Source organism: Rhincodon typus, chromosome 6, assembly GCF_021869965.1.
Source record: "Rhincodon typus isolate 14 chromosome 6, sRhiTyp1.1, whole genome shotgun sequence".
NCBI lineage: Eukaryota > Metazoa > Chordata > Chondrichthyes > Orectolobiformes > Rhincodontidae > Rhincodon > Rhincodon typus.
The window spans coordinates 76,755,761-76,767,838 of NC_063337.1; positions in this window are offsets into that span (position 1 = coordinate 76,755,761).

A 12,078-nucleotide genomic window follows, 5' to 3' on the forward strand; every position below is an offset into this window, starting at 1 on the left:
TTGATTTCCCTCAGCCAGGAAAATAATAAACAGTATTTGGCTATTTTAATCTAGCCTCTGCCAGGAAACTAATTGGATGAGATCAGCTATAGAGATAACAAGGTGTAAAGCTGGATGAACACAGCAGGCCAAGCAGCATCAGAGGAGCAGGAAGGCTGACATTTCAGGCCTAGACCCTTTTTCAGAAAGAGATCAGCTGCTTGTTTCACACCGCACCCAATTTGACTTATGTAAGTTAACATGGTGTGAATCAGCAGCTGATACTTGTCATTTTTTCACTGTGTGAGTCTAGATATAATCATTCCATGCTTCCCATCCCCAAACATTGTAAAATCAGAATTTTTATTTTGGAAACTTAAAGTATTAAAAATATTTCAAAAGTAATTGCTCTCATCGTTTGTCTCTTAGTCATCATTAATGAATATTGTTTGTTTTTCTTTGCACAGAATTGCTGCAGTTTGACAGGGTGAATCCTGTAATTCCCAAGACATATCTCATTCAGCACAAAGAATCTGTCAACAGCAGCTGGATATCCAACAGTCTACCTCAAATTTACAACTCAAGTCCCACGTTCCAGGTAGGATGGTATGCATATTACAGATCATTTCTACAGTTACTGAACTCACTTTATGGCTGAGTCTAATCAAGGCTTTTTTTTTTCAAACTTGTGTACTTTTTAAAGGGATTATTTAGTTGTTAAATCCTTACCATATTTCCTTATAAAATTCATTACAAATAGTAATATATAGATGCTGCAGAAAATTTTAATCAATGATATTAGCTTGACTTAAATGCTTTTAATACGCAACTCGGAGCTTCAAACCATAAACTCCCCCCCATTACCAAGACAACTGCATGCTTCCAGCACCACAGCAAATTCTGTCCTTGCCCTTGTTCATTTGTTAGTACAGTACCTGAGGATAGTAGGTAAACATATTCATCACTCCTTGCATTACCTTGTCTGTGAATCTATTCTGTGGGGAAGACTCCATCCAGTGAAAACGTGCTGAATTAAGATATCTGCTGCAACTTTAGCGGTGTTCATTTGAGTGGGGAATGGCTGTACCTTTGCTAAAAATGGCCACGATGACCATTATATATTTATATCACCGTTTACAGGGTGGTAGGGGTCTAAAGTAGTCTATTTGAAGGTTTGTTGGCATACTTGGTTGAATTGTTCTGGGCACATATGGTACAATTCTCAACATAATGTTCAAGTCTTTTCCCATTTCTGATTATCAACACAATCCCTTAATTCTGTCAATCGTGGTTTCTGTCCCTTGATGATGTTGGACATCATACAATTGATAGATCACTTAATTTCAGTCCTGGTCTGGTACCATGTACCATGTACTCATCTTTGAGAACAGGCCTGAGCTGAGGACTTAACCTGTCCTCCCGCTTGCTATACAAAGGGGGGGTCATTCCCTCCTGGACTTGCTTTAAGCCAGCATTGCTGTTCTGACCCTGTACCAGATCTCAACCTTGGTTTGGTTCACAAGGAGGGTATCTATTTGTCCCAGAATGGGGGGCAGTCATGGTTTTCCTTTGTGGGTTACCTGCTGATCCAATTCATCTGCCCTTATGTTCCCAGTTGGAGAATTTCAGTGGTGGGCTCTAACTTTAATGATCCCATTTGTGGCCTTGGGCAGTTTGGAGAATAAATTTGAGCAGGGATGCTGGCAGCAATGGTTTCTGATCTGTCAGAATAAACCCTCTAGTTTTTTCACGGTGACACTGACAGACATGCTGTCTGAGTATCTGTTTGCTGGTGGGGGAGTTTTTTCAGGGGCTGACCATGTAGGCTACAGCTGCCAGCTCATTTTGTTGGGGAGCCTCAGTGGTAAATCTATTAAGGGTTTGCCTCTGTGGTTATTGAACCATAGAATTTGACAGTAGAGAAGAAGTAATTAAATCCATCATCTCTGTACCATCTCCCAGAAGAGCTACCCAGCTAATCCCATTCTCCAGCCTATCTCCATAGTCCTATAAATTAAGCACTTTCAAATACACATTCAGATTTCTTTTGAAACTTCCGTTGGAAACTACCTTGACCATCTCCCAGTCAGTGCAGTTCAAATCTTAGCAATTCTCTGAATAAAAAGGGTTCTCCTCATCTAGCCCCCAGCTGTTTTGCTGACAATCTTGAAATTGCGATCCCTAGTTACTGACATGCCAACTAGTGGAAACAGAATGCACCTCTTTCCTTTGACAAAGCTATTCATAATTTCAAACACCTCAATAAGGTCACCCCTTACTCCATATATACCACATTCTGTTTTTCAGTATCCATCCACCATTGTAAAGGATTCATCTATGAATATTCTTCCAGGAGTTCCCTTTCATGGTCCCCAGTTTCCCTTGGGACCTCCCCCATTTTTTTCACATAAATGATCCCTTAGGGACATTTGTTGCAAATATCTGACACTCATGGGGTTCTCTACCATTGCTCAAATTGTCAGCAAGAAAACTGGACACTTTGGTATGGTTGACCAGAATGTTGTGATCCTGTAACATTTGGGTCCAGTGCTATGCAGTTTTGGTTGCCCGTGCCATTATTAATCCTGCCTTCCAGCAAAAGTTGAATGGGAGTGTGCTCCATCAGAATGGTTAGGGGTTTCAGGCTGAGAGTATAGGCAAAATGTTGTACATCTCAGAACACAACTAGCAAGTGCTTCTCACACATAGAGAATCCCTGATGAAGGAGTCCTGGAGATGTAGGCTACCAGTCAGAGTCTATTGTGTCGCCGTTGGAAAAGCACGGCTCCCAGTGTGGCATTGTGGCTGCAATTTCCAAGATGAAGGGAAGTTCTGAACTGGGTACCTGTGGTCGGTGGGGTAGTATCTGCACTAGGGCCTGTTTTAATTTAGCAACGGTGTCCATATGCCGTTCAGTCCATTCTCACAAAGCACTCTTTTTAAAAGGTCGGCAAGGGGGCCTGATTTAGTGGCAAAACCATCAATGTCATTTTGACAGTATCCCACTAAGCCCAGAAAGGAAAACAATGGTCTCACATTCCTGGGGAGGTGCAAATTATTTATGGCCTCAATGCACTTCCTTTCTATGTTTTGTTTCTCCTGAACTATCACAGTTCCCAAGTATGAGACCTGGGACATCATGATCTGTGCCTTCTTGGGGTTTACTTTAAGTCCTAGGATCATTAGCAGGTTTAACATTTCCTTTAGCAAGGTCAAATGTTGAGTCCTTGTTTCTGTCTGCAGGGGGATATCATCCATGTAACGTGCCAAGCAGCCCAATTGGGAAAACCTCTCCAGCCCATTTGCTAACCACTGATGAAATAGCGATGGAGAATTGTGAAAGCCCTGGAGTAAACAGGTCCACGTGTTTGCTGTCTTTGAAATATGAAGGTGAATTTATATTTGCAGTGTTGGTGGAATGGGATGGACCAAGATTCCTCATGAATGTCCTGTACGGTGAAATATTTTGCTCATGGGACCTTCCTCGTGGTTCTGGGGCTAGTCGCTACTGTGGATGCTGTGATTGGGTTTCATTTCGTTCCCTGTAATAGATGGTGAGCCATCAAGAGCCATCCAGCTTCTCAACTAAGTTGCTTTAACAAGCTGCTAATGACCTTGGCCTCCTTCCCCTCTGCCTGCTTGGGTCTTTATGGCTTTGAGTCCAGTCTGTCTATCACTACCTCACCCTCTATACGTTTGACACCATCACCTTGATAACTTGTTGTGATCTCTTTACCTTAAATAGTTTGTGCAGTTTTGGATTACTTGTTACTTTGATTAGACCCTGGGTATGTGACTCTTATAACGATCATGTTATTCCAGCCATTTGGTTTGTCTCCAGAACCACCTTATCTTTAATTTTTTGTAATTATCTCTCTGCCTCAATTAATTGGATTATATCAGCCCTTCACTTGTTATTCAGCCGTTGACACTTTACTCGCTCCATCGGGTACTTTTGGTCACCTGCCGAAACTTATTGTTCAACCTGTTGACACTCCACTCACAACATCTTATGATCTTTTGAACTCTCAGCTATAAATTCCGTGCCTATTTGCCTCTCTACACTTCACCTGATGAAGAAGCAGTGCTCCAAAATCTTGTAATTTCAAATAAACCGGTTGGACTATAACCTGGTGTTGTGTGACCTCTGACCTTGTCCACCCCAATCCAACACTGGCACCTACACTTCATCGATACAACCAAGTCATGCTTGTGATTGGCAAATGCATTCTTGTGCTCCATCAGAATTACCCATATTGCTGAGTCCTCAGTCATTTCAGTGGGTCCAATCCACAATTCCCCCATGGTACAAATTCTCTGTGTGTATGAGCCTGTCACAAATTCCACTGGAGTTTCATTGAGCTTGGGCATTTAGCTGGTCAAAAGATAAATGACACTTCCTCATATATTCCGAGCCCAAAATGCCCTCGAGATCCATACAGAGATTAACTTACAATGTTTGGTGATGGCACTCTATGTCTTCCAGTTCAATTTCTGGAGATTCTAACTCCACCCTCGCCTGTAGTTGTCCAGTGAATCTGCTCAGAAGAATTTTCTTATGTGTATGCCATGCGTTATCGAAATCTCAGGATGTATTAAGTCTTGTTCTGGACCCCTCTTTGTCCCATTAAAATTAAATGGGGTGGTCCTCCACCTCGCTGTCTACCAGGGGCTGTCTCACACTGTCCCAACTGGAGCTGCACACCCACTGACAAGAGGCACGGCTCCGCCACACATTAAGAAGTGTATCCAACTGGATGGTTTAAGGAGTTAGGTGGGATTTCCTCCACTACACTTGGCCGTATGATCTCCCCCACCAAATTATCTGCTGCTTGTCTCTCCGGTTTGTCTATCAGCATGGACCAGGGTCCTGATCCTTCCTCCTGTGGTGGTGCTAATTGCCTGGGTACCCTGTAGTCCCTTGTGAAGTGGCCTGTGTGCCCACACTGTAGCATTTCTCTTGCAACGATGCCTGCTGCTGATCCTTATCTCTCACCGCCGGATGGGCATGTGGAGGTGGGTGTGGATGGCTGTGATAATAATACCCCTTGTTTCTGTTGCCCCTTGAACTCCTCCACGTAGGACTGGGGCTCTGGGCTTTTACTGGGTACATTTTTCCCTGCCCTGATTTGGAGTGCTCTGAATCTTTTTCTACCAAACCCCTGCCATCCTCTTCATCACCCAATGTTTTGTGTGGGTGTTGACTGTTGCATCAAAATTTTCATAGATTTTCCCCGCTGCCTCAGTGCCATGTGAGACAAGGGTTCAGGTCTAATTTGTTCTGTTCTGCATGTCAGTGCAGTCCAATCTAGGTTACCGAAAACTCCTGTGAGCTGTGTCCACAGCCTGGCAAATGCAATAGGGTGCTGTCCCTTTCGCTGCCTACACTTATTTAATTATTCCATGGGATCTCCCCTATTGTATCCTACAGTGGCTAGGATTGCTGTTTTCATGGCATGCAGCTCCCCTCCTCCCTGAGGATTGGGTAAGGCAGAATGGATCACAGGGCTCAGGCACATTAATATTAATTTTACCTCTCAACATCATTGAGACCATTGAGAACCCTTTGTTGCTGTGTACTGTCAAGATACATATCATAGAATCCCTCCAGTGTGGAAACAGGCCCTTCGGCCCAAAAAGTCCACACCGACCTTTGGAGCATCCCACCCAGACCCATTCCCCTATAACCCACCTAATCTATACATCCCTGAACACTACGGGCAATTTAGCATGGCCAATCCTCCTAGCCTGCTCATCTTTGGACTGCGGGAGGAAACCAGAACACCCAGAGGAAACCCACACAGACACGGGGAGAATGTGCAATCTCTACACAGATAGTCACCCAAAGATGGAATTGAACCCAGGTCCCTGGTGCTGTGAGGCAGCAGTGCTAACCACTGAGCCACCGTGCCACAACATGAGGGTCAGCTGTGAGCTTAAGAATGGGGATTTCCCCATACTTTCTCCGCCAATTGCTCCACCGTTAACAGTCTTGTACAAATAATTGGATTATTATTCTGGCCATCTTGATGTATTGTGCTCAGTGGGTTCAGCAGGACAGGGAAAGATCCTAGAGGTGCTGAAGGATCTACTCCCTCCTGAAAGGGAAGTGGGGTGTCTCCAATGTTCAACACTCTCAGTTCTTCCATTTCGTCCCAGTCTGCCCCGAATCACTGTCCCCATCTGATTCTACAGTCACAAAAGCGTGTATCATTCCCATTTGCACAGAAATTTGGGACTTTGATTTTTCAATTTCACACTGGCATTTTGCATGGTCCACAGTGTGGGCTCTGTTTTCATTTTCCTGCCTGGTGCAGGACATTGAGAACAACCTATAGGCTTTTGCATTTTTTGGTCAGCACGTCCACAGCTTTTTGGATGGTGTCCCGATTACTGACCGTGCGCTGTGCCTCCTGGTACACTCTATCGCTCTGGGTCTGAAACTGTCCCAAGTCTACCATGTTCACCTGGTTTGTCTGCTCCTGCTCTGCTGCTTTGGCTCTTTCTTCCTCCAGTTCCTTACTTAGGTTCACTTGCTCACATTCTCTACCTCTCAGTTGCTCCATGAAGCTGGCTATCACAATGGTCTTACTGACGTTTGAAGCATGTGTCCCTTCAGCTTTCCATGCCACCTTCCAGCATTTCTGTCCCGTGAGTCCTGGACATGATATTTGCTCACTGCAATGGTCGACCCATCTGGGTCATTTGTTATTGAGATACTTTCTTCATACATCCTCCCACTCTGATCACTATGTCATTTCTCCTGTTGTTACCTTTCTATTTACTACTGTCTCTCAGTCTCCTGACCCAGTACTAGCTAATGCTAGATTTCTTTTTCTGTGGGCCCCTGAGACCGTACTAACTCTGACTATTCATCCTATTTACATTACCAGCACTTGATTTATGGCCCAATCACTAGTCGGAAACTTTCACTCACTCTCACCCACTTGAATCGTGACCATCACATGGGATAGCTGTGCTCATAATTCAGACTCAGGCTGAATGTCCGAGAGTTCAAGGCTGGTGGGGTTTGACTTTGGAAGTTATGCTTCGGAAGTTATACAATCGAAGACCATCAGGGATGCCAATGTTGATTGTACTTTGCAAACTTTAACTAGATTATGTATCAAAACATGTTACCCAAAAGCTATTGTCGGTGAGGCAGACAAAATAACACAGAATGTGGCCTAGGCTAACAAGGTGTAGAGCTGGATGAACACAGCAGGCCAAGCAGCATCAGAGGAGCAGGAAGGGTCCAGACCCGAAACGTCAGCTTTCCTGCTCTTCTGATGCTGCTTGGCCTGCTGTGTTCATCCAGCTCTACACGTTGTTACCTTCGATTTTGCAGCATCGGCAGTTCCTGCTATCACAGAATGTGGCCTGTAGTTCAACTCAATTTTATTAACAAAATATTCCTTTTTGAAAACACTATATTAGTATTTCCCAAATTCCCATGTTCCTTACTCTTTATCTCATCTGAGAAAGGATATTAACAACAATGATCCACATATTTGCGCAGGCCCATTGCCATCTCCTTCCTCTCTGACAGAGAGTTGGCTCTCTTCCACAAAGGTGGATCTCACGGGTCATGGAGGATATTCTCCTGGGTGTTCTTGGGTTGCCATACAATCTCCTGCCATGAGTCTTGCTGCATGTTTTCAATGAGGAGGTGGCTTCTAAGTGTGTGTTTTTATCTCCCCTCTGTGTTCTGTGGCCTTTGGCCAATGGAGTCATGATTTGGGATCAAAGCATCCAATGAGATCATGTCAACCTCCTTCAACGTTGCGACATTGGGAAGCTGTAAAGTGCACGCCCTCAGGCATTGGCTGGAAGTTAAAGTGCCAGAAAGTCTAATCGATATTTTGCCAATGCACAACCCTTCAGGCTGGTTGCAACCAGTTCTTCTGAAGCTTTGTGTTTGACTTTAGTTTCCATTGTTCTCTGTAGCAATAGCTGCTGGCTGCAGTTTAATTTAGCTTGGCAAATTTTCTGTCAGGCATGATTTCTCCAGTTGTAGGTTACTTTAGAATGTCTAAGTTTGGGCCCGTAGTCACTTGACCAGAAGATTAACTACATCCTGCAATCTCTGCACTCCACCAGATTCTCGCTCATCTTTGATCTTTATCTCTCCACCATTGCAGCCTGCGCCTTCAGATACCTAACTTTATGCTCTGAAATCCTCATCCTAAACCTACTACCTCAATGATGTGAGTACCAATGTTGGACTGGGGTGGTCAAAATCAGAAGTCACACAACACAGCGTTATAGTCTAATAGGTTTATTTAAAATCACAAGCTTTCAGACCACTGCTCCTTTATCAGGTGAAGTGGACAGGGGCGCACTGGCAGAGAATATATAGTCGGAGAGATAATGGCAAGATAATTCCATGTAATTAAGAGTATCAACAGATAATTACAAATAGTGTGAGTAGAGTGTCGACAGGGATTGGCTAACTAATAAGTCTTTGCAGGTACTTAAGAATATGAATGGATTAATGCAAAAGGTGTGAATAAAATGTCAACAGCTGAATAAAAAAAAAGGGATGTCTTATGAATCAATTAATTAAGACAGAGATAATTACAGATAATCAAAAATAAGATGATGCTAGAGACAAACCCATTGGCTGGAATAACATGAGTAGAGAGTTTATCAGTCTCATGATGACGATCTCACAAAAGTAACAAGTAATCAAAAATTGCACAAACTAATTGAGACAGAGAGATAAACACAAGTGATCAAGGTAATGGGGTTAAAACAGTACAGTTAGGAAGATTTTACAAACACAAAATAATGTGGTGAGGTTACATGTAGCATGATATGAACCCAAGATCACAGTTGAGGCTTTTCTCATGAGAGCGGAATTTAGCTATCAAATTCTGTTTGGCCATTCTGCCTCTATACATTCCTGTCCCAATTGGCCAAACATTTTGCCTCACTGACCTTGTGTTGTTTGATAAAGTTCTTGCAAAGTATACTTAAGATGCTATTAATGCAAGAAGTTGTTGTCATTTCTTTAAACTTTTTGAACCTTCTCAAATCTGCTTGTTCAGTCTGCACAGACATATTGGCATATATGTAATTTCCCAGTTATTACAGTCCAGGTCACAGATTGAGATTCATGAGACATAGCAGCTGTCAGGCTCAGCTGATCAAGGCATGATCAAGACGTTTGAGAGCTTAAACAGGATAGGGATTGTATAAAATGACTTCTCACAGATTAGAAATGTTTCAAAACCTATATTATTGTGTTTTACTGTATCGAGACTTACAATTGCCTCCAGAAGATCACATCAAAATAACAGTTATGGCTTTTCCATTGGGTTTGTCTGTGTTGATTGAACGTTGCCATGCTAATTGGCTAACTGGTGTTTCTTTACCACTCAAATGAAAACCATCTTGTACAATCTGACTTAAGTTAACAAAACATTAATGATACAGAAAATAGAAAATAAGAAAAATTGAAATTTCTGTATTACATCCAAAAATGTACTTTCTTCCATTTATCATGGTATAAGAGCAAAATACAATGAATGCTCCAAATTTGAAGTAAGAATAAAAAATGCTGGAAATACTCAGCAGGTCTGGTAGCATCTGTGGAGTTAGAAACAAACTTAACATTTCAGGTTTGTGACACTTAGCTAAGTGTTTGCATCCTTTTTTAAAGTAGTCTTCATCTGCTTATTAAATATCTCTGCCAGGTTTCCAATCTTCATAATTTGATATTTCATCCATGAGTTGTTCCTTCTTTTGGCTATTCTTTAACTTTGTATCTGTTAGCACCAGAATTTTTTTTTCATGTTACCTGCAGAGATTTTATTTTGGTCATATTTTCTCTTAAACTTTGCTGCGCCTCTATTCCAGATTCCTAATGATTCTGTTGATCGATTGCCATACTTATTCCACTTTATTCATTTGGTGATCATTCTGAGTCATATTTGTACAGCAGTCCTTGGTATATACTTAGCTCATTGTAGGTTATTCATGGTATTTTGTTCTTTCTGAACCAAAGTAAAAATCACTACTTTGTTTCAGATAATTTGATGTGCATGCCTCAATCTTCTAAATAATTCTTTTTTGTAGCCGTAATGCAGTGTGTTGAAAAGTACTCACGCATTACATTTGTAAGCACATAATCTAGACCTTCCCGGTAATATTCACAGTTTTATAATAGCTTGCCAAGAACCCTTCATTAATGTAAAGAGGACCTTCTTAATTCTTTTTGCTTTGGCCTGGTGTTATCATTGTTCCATTTGTACAATATTAACTAGACTTTTACAGGTCTTAATCCCAAATTCTAAATTGCACCCTGTATTATGAAGCCCATACTCAGCTCCGTCCTTTATTGTTCTCGTGTCTTTATTGCTTACACTGCAAAGTGAGGTCCTAGCTGCCAGTTTACTGAGCCTTCACTTTCCTGTTCATTCACATGCTTCGTGACAACTCTGCTATAATTGGATATTTTAAAGTATGAAGGAGTGTAAAGAAAGCTCAGAGGTAGCTGCATGCAGAAACAATGTCAAAATTATTTTGAATGACTTTACACACTTCAGACTGAAGATTCTGCATGACTGAAATCTGTGACAAATTGTTGTTCTACGTCTTTTTGATTTCAAAAGTGCTGCTGTGAAATAAAAACCATATGCTTAGAGAGGCTATTAGTGTGATTGATCACTTCTCTTACTTCTTTGCATCTGATGCATCTCAAAACTAATCAGAAGATACTTCTGGAATCTGCCAATCTTTCATGTACAAATGTACAAACCATGGCTGCTGAAGTCAAAGAGCAGCAGATATATTAAATTCCTTCTGACTACACAGCTGCACCAGCAAATTAAGCTCAAGTTTGATCACATAGTTGGCATCCCAAATGTCTTGGGAGCAATAGACTGAACGCACTTTGTGCTACATATCCGTGCTGTCACTAAAGCTGTTTATTAGAATCATAAATAGTTTCACTCCTTCAATTTGCAGGTGGTTTGTGATGTAACACATCAATTCATGAATATCATTGTTAAGCTCTGTGGGCTTTGCTGGGATTTACATGTGGTGAATTTTCAGATAATAATACATTCGTTGGGAGTGGAGCTAAGGGTAAATTATTGATAGATTAAAGATTCCAAGGTGTTGCTGTTCATTTTTCAACAGGAAGCAGGAGCAATGGCCTTCAGAGCTGTTGATTTTTTTTTTATTTATAATTCAGAGTTGATTTGTTTATCTACAGGCTTAATTCTTTAAAACCTTTCTTTTTGACACAGATATTCATTCACAATAACTGAAAGGACCCAAGTGGTGCACAATCTGCATAGGAATTTCTGGACTGTCGTGTGGACATGAAACTCGAAGGAAACATTGGTTTGAATCTTCCATTGTAGGAAGCAGTGAAAAACTCAATTTAAATTTGTTGATTAACCTTAGGACTCTGAGGAAGTCTCTTGCATGTGCGTATGTGTACTTAACACCAGTTTAACCTTCCATTTGCTGGTTTTAACCTGCATAGATTGCTGCATTATTTCCCACGCTTTTGGAATCAGGTCTACACAGACTTGGGCTATTTGCCCTTTCCTTCCCCTGCTTTTTCCATAGCTCTAGTCGTAGAGTCATATAGAACGGAAAAGACCCTTTGTTCAATCAAGTCTGCACCAACTTATCTACGCTAATCCAACTCTTTCACACTTGGCCCACAGCCTTGAATGTTATGATGTTTTAAATGCTCATCGCGCAGTTGTGAGGTTTCCTATTTTGTCACACTTGCAAAGCATACGGCACTAAAGAAGTTTGAGCACATGTGCAGAAAGTCTGATTTCAAAGGCCAAGCCAGACTCCAGAAGGTTCTAAATTAGGGGAGCTGGGCCTGTAACATTAACTCTGCTTTGTCTCCACATATGCTGCCAGACCTGCTGAGTTTCTCCAACAATTTCTGTTTTTGTTTCAGATTTCCAGCATCTATAATTATTTGTTTTATCCCAGAACAAAACACAGTTGACCAACAAGGCAGCAAAAAACCACAATGCTGGCAACAAGTAAAGTGCTAAGAACTTACACAAATACAATAATAAAGTGCACAGTCAAAAACAAGGTCTTTCCATTACATTGCCACAT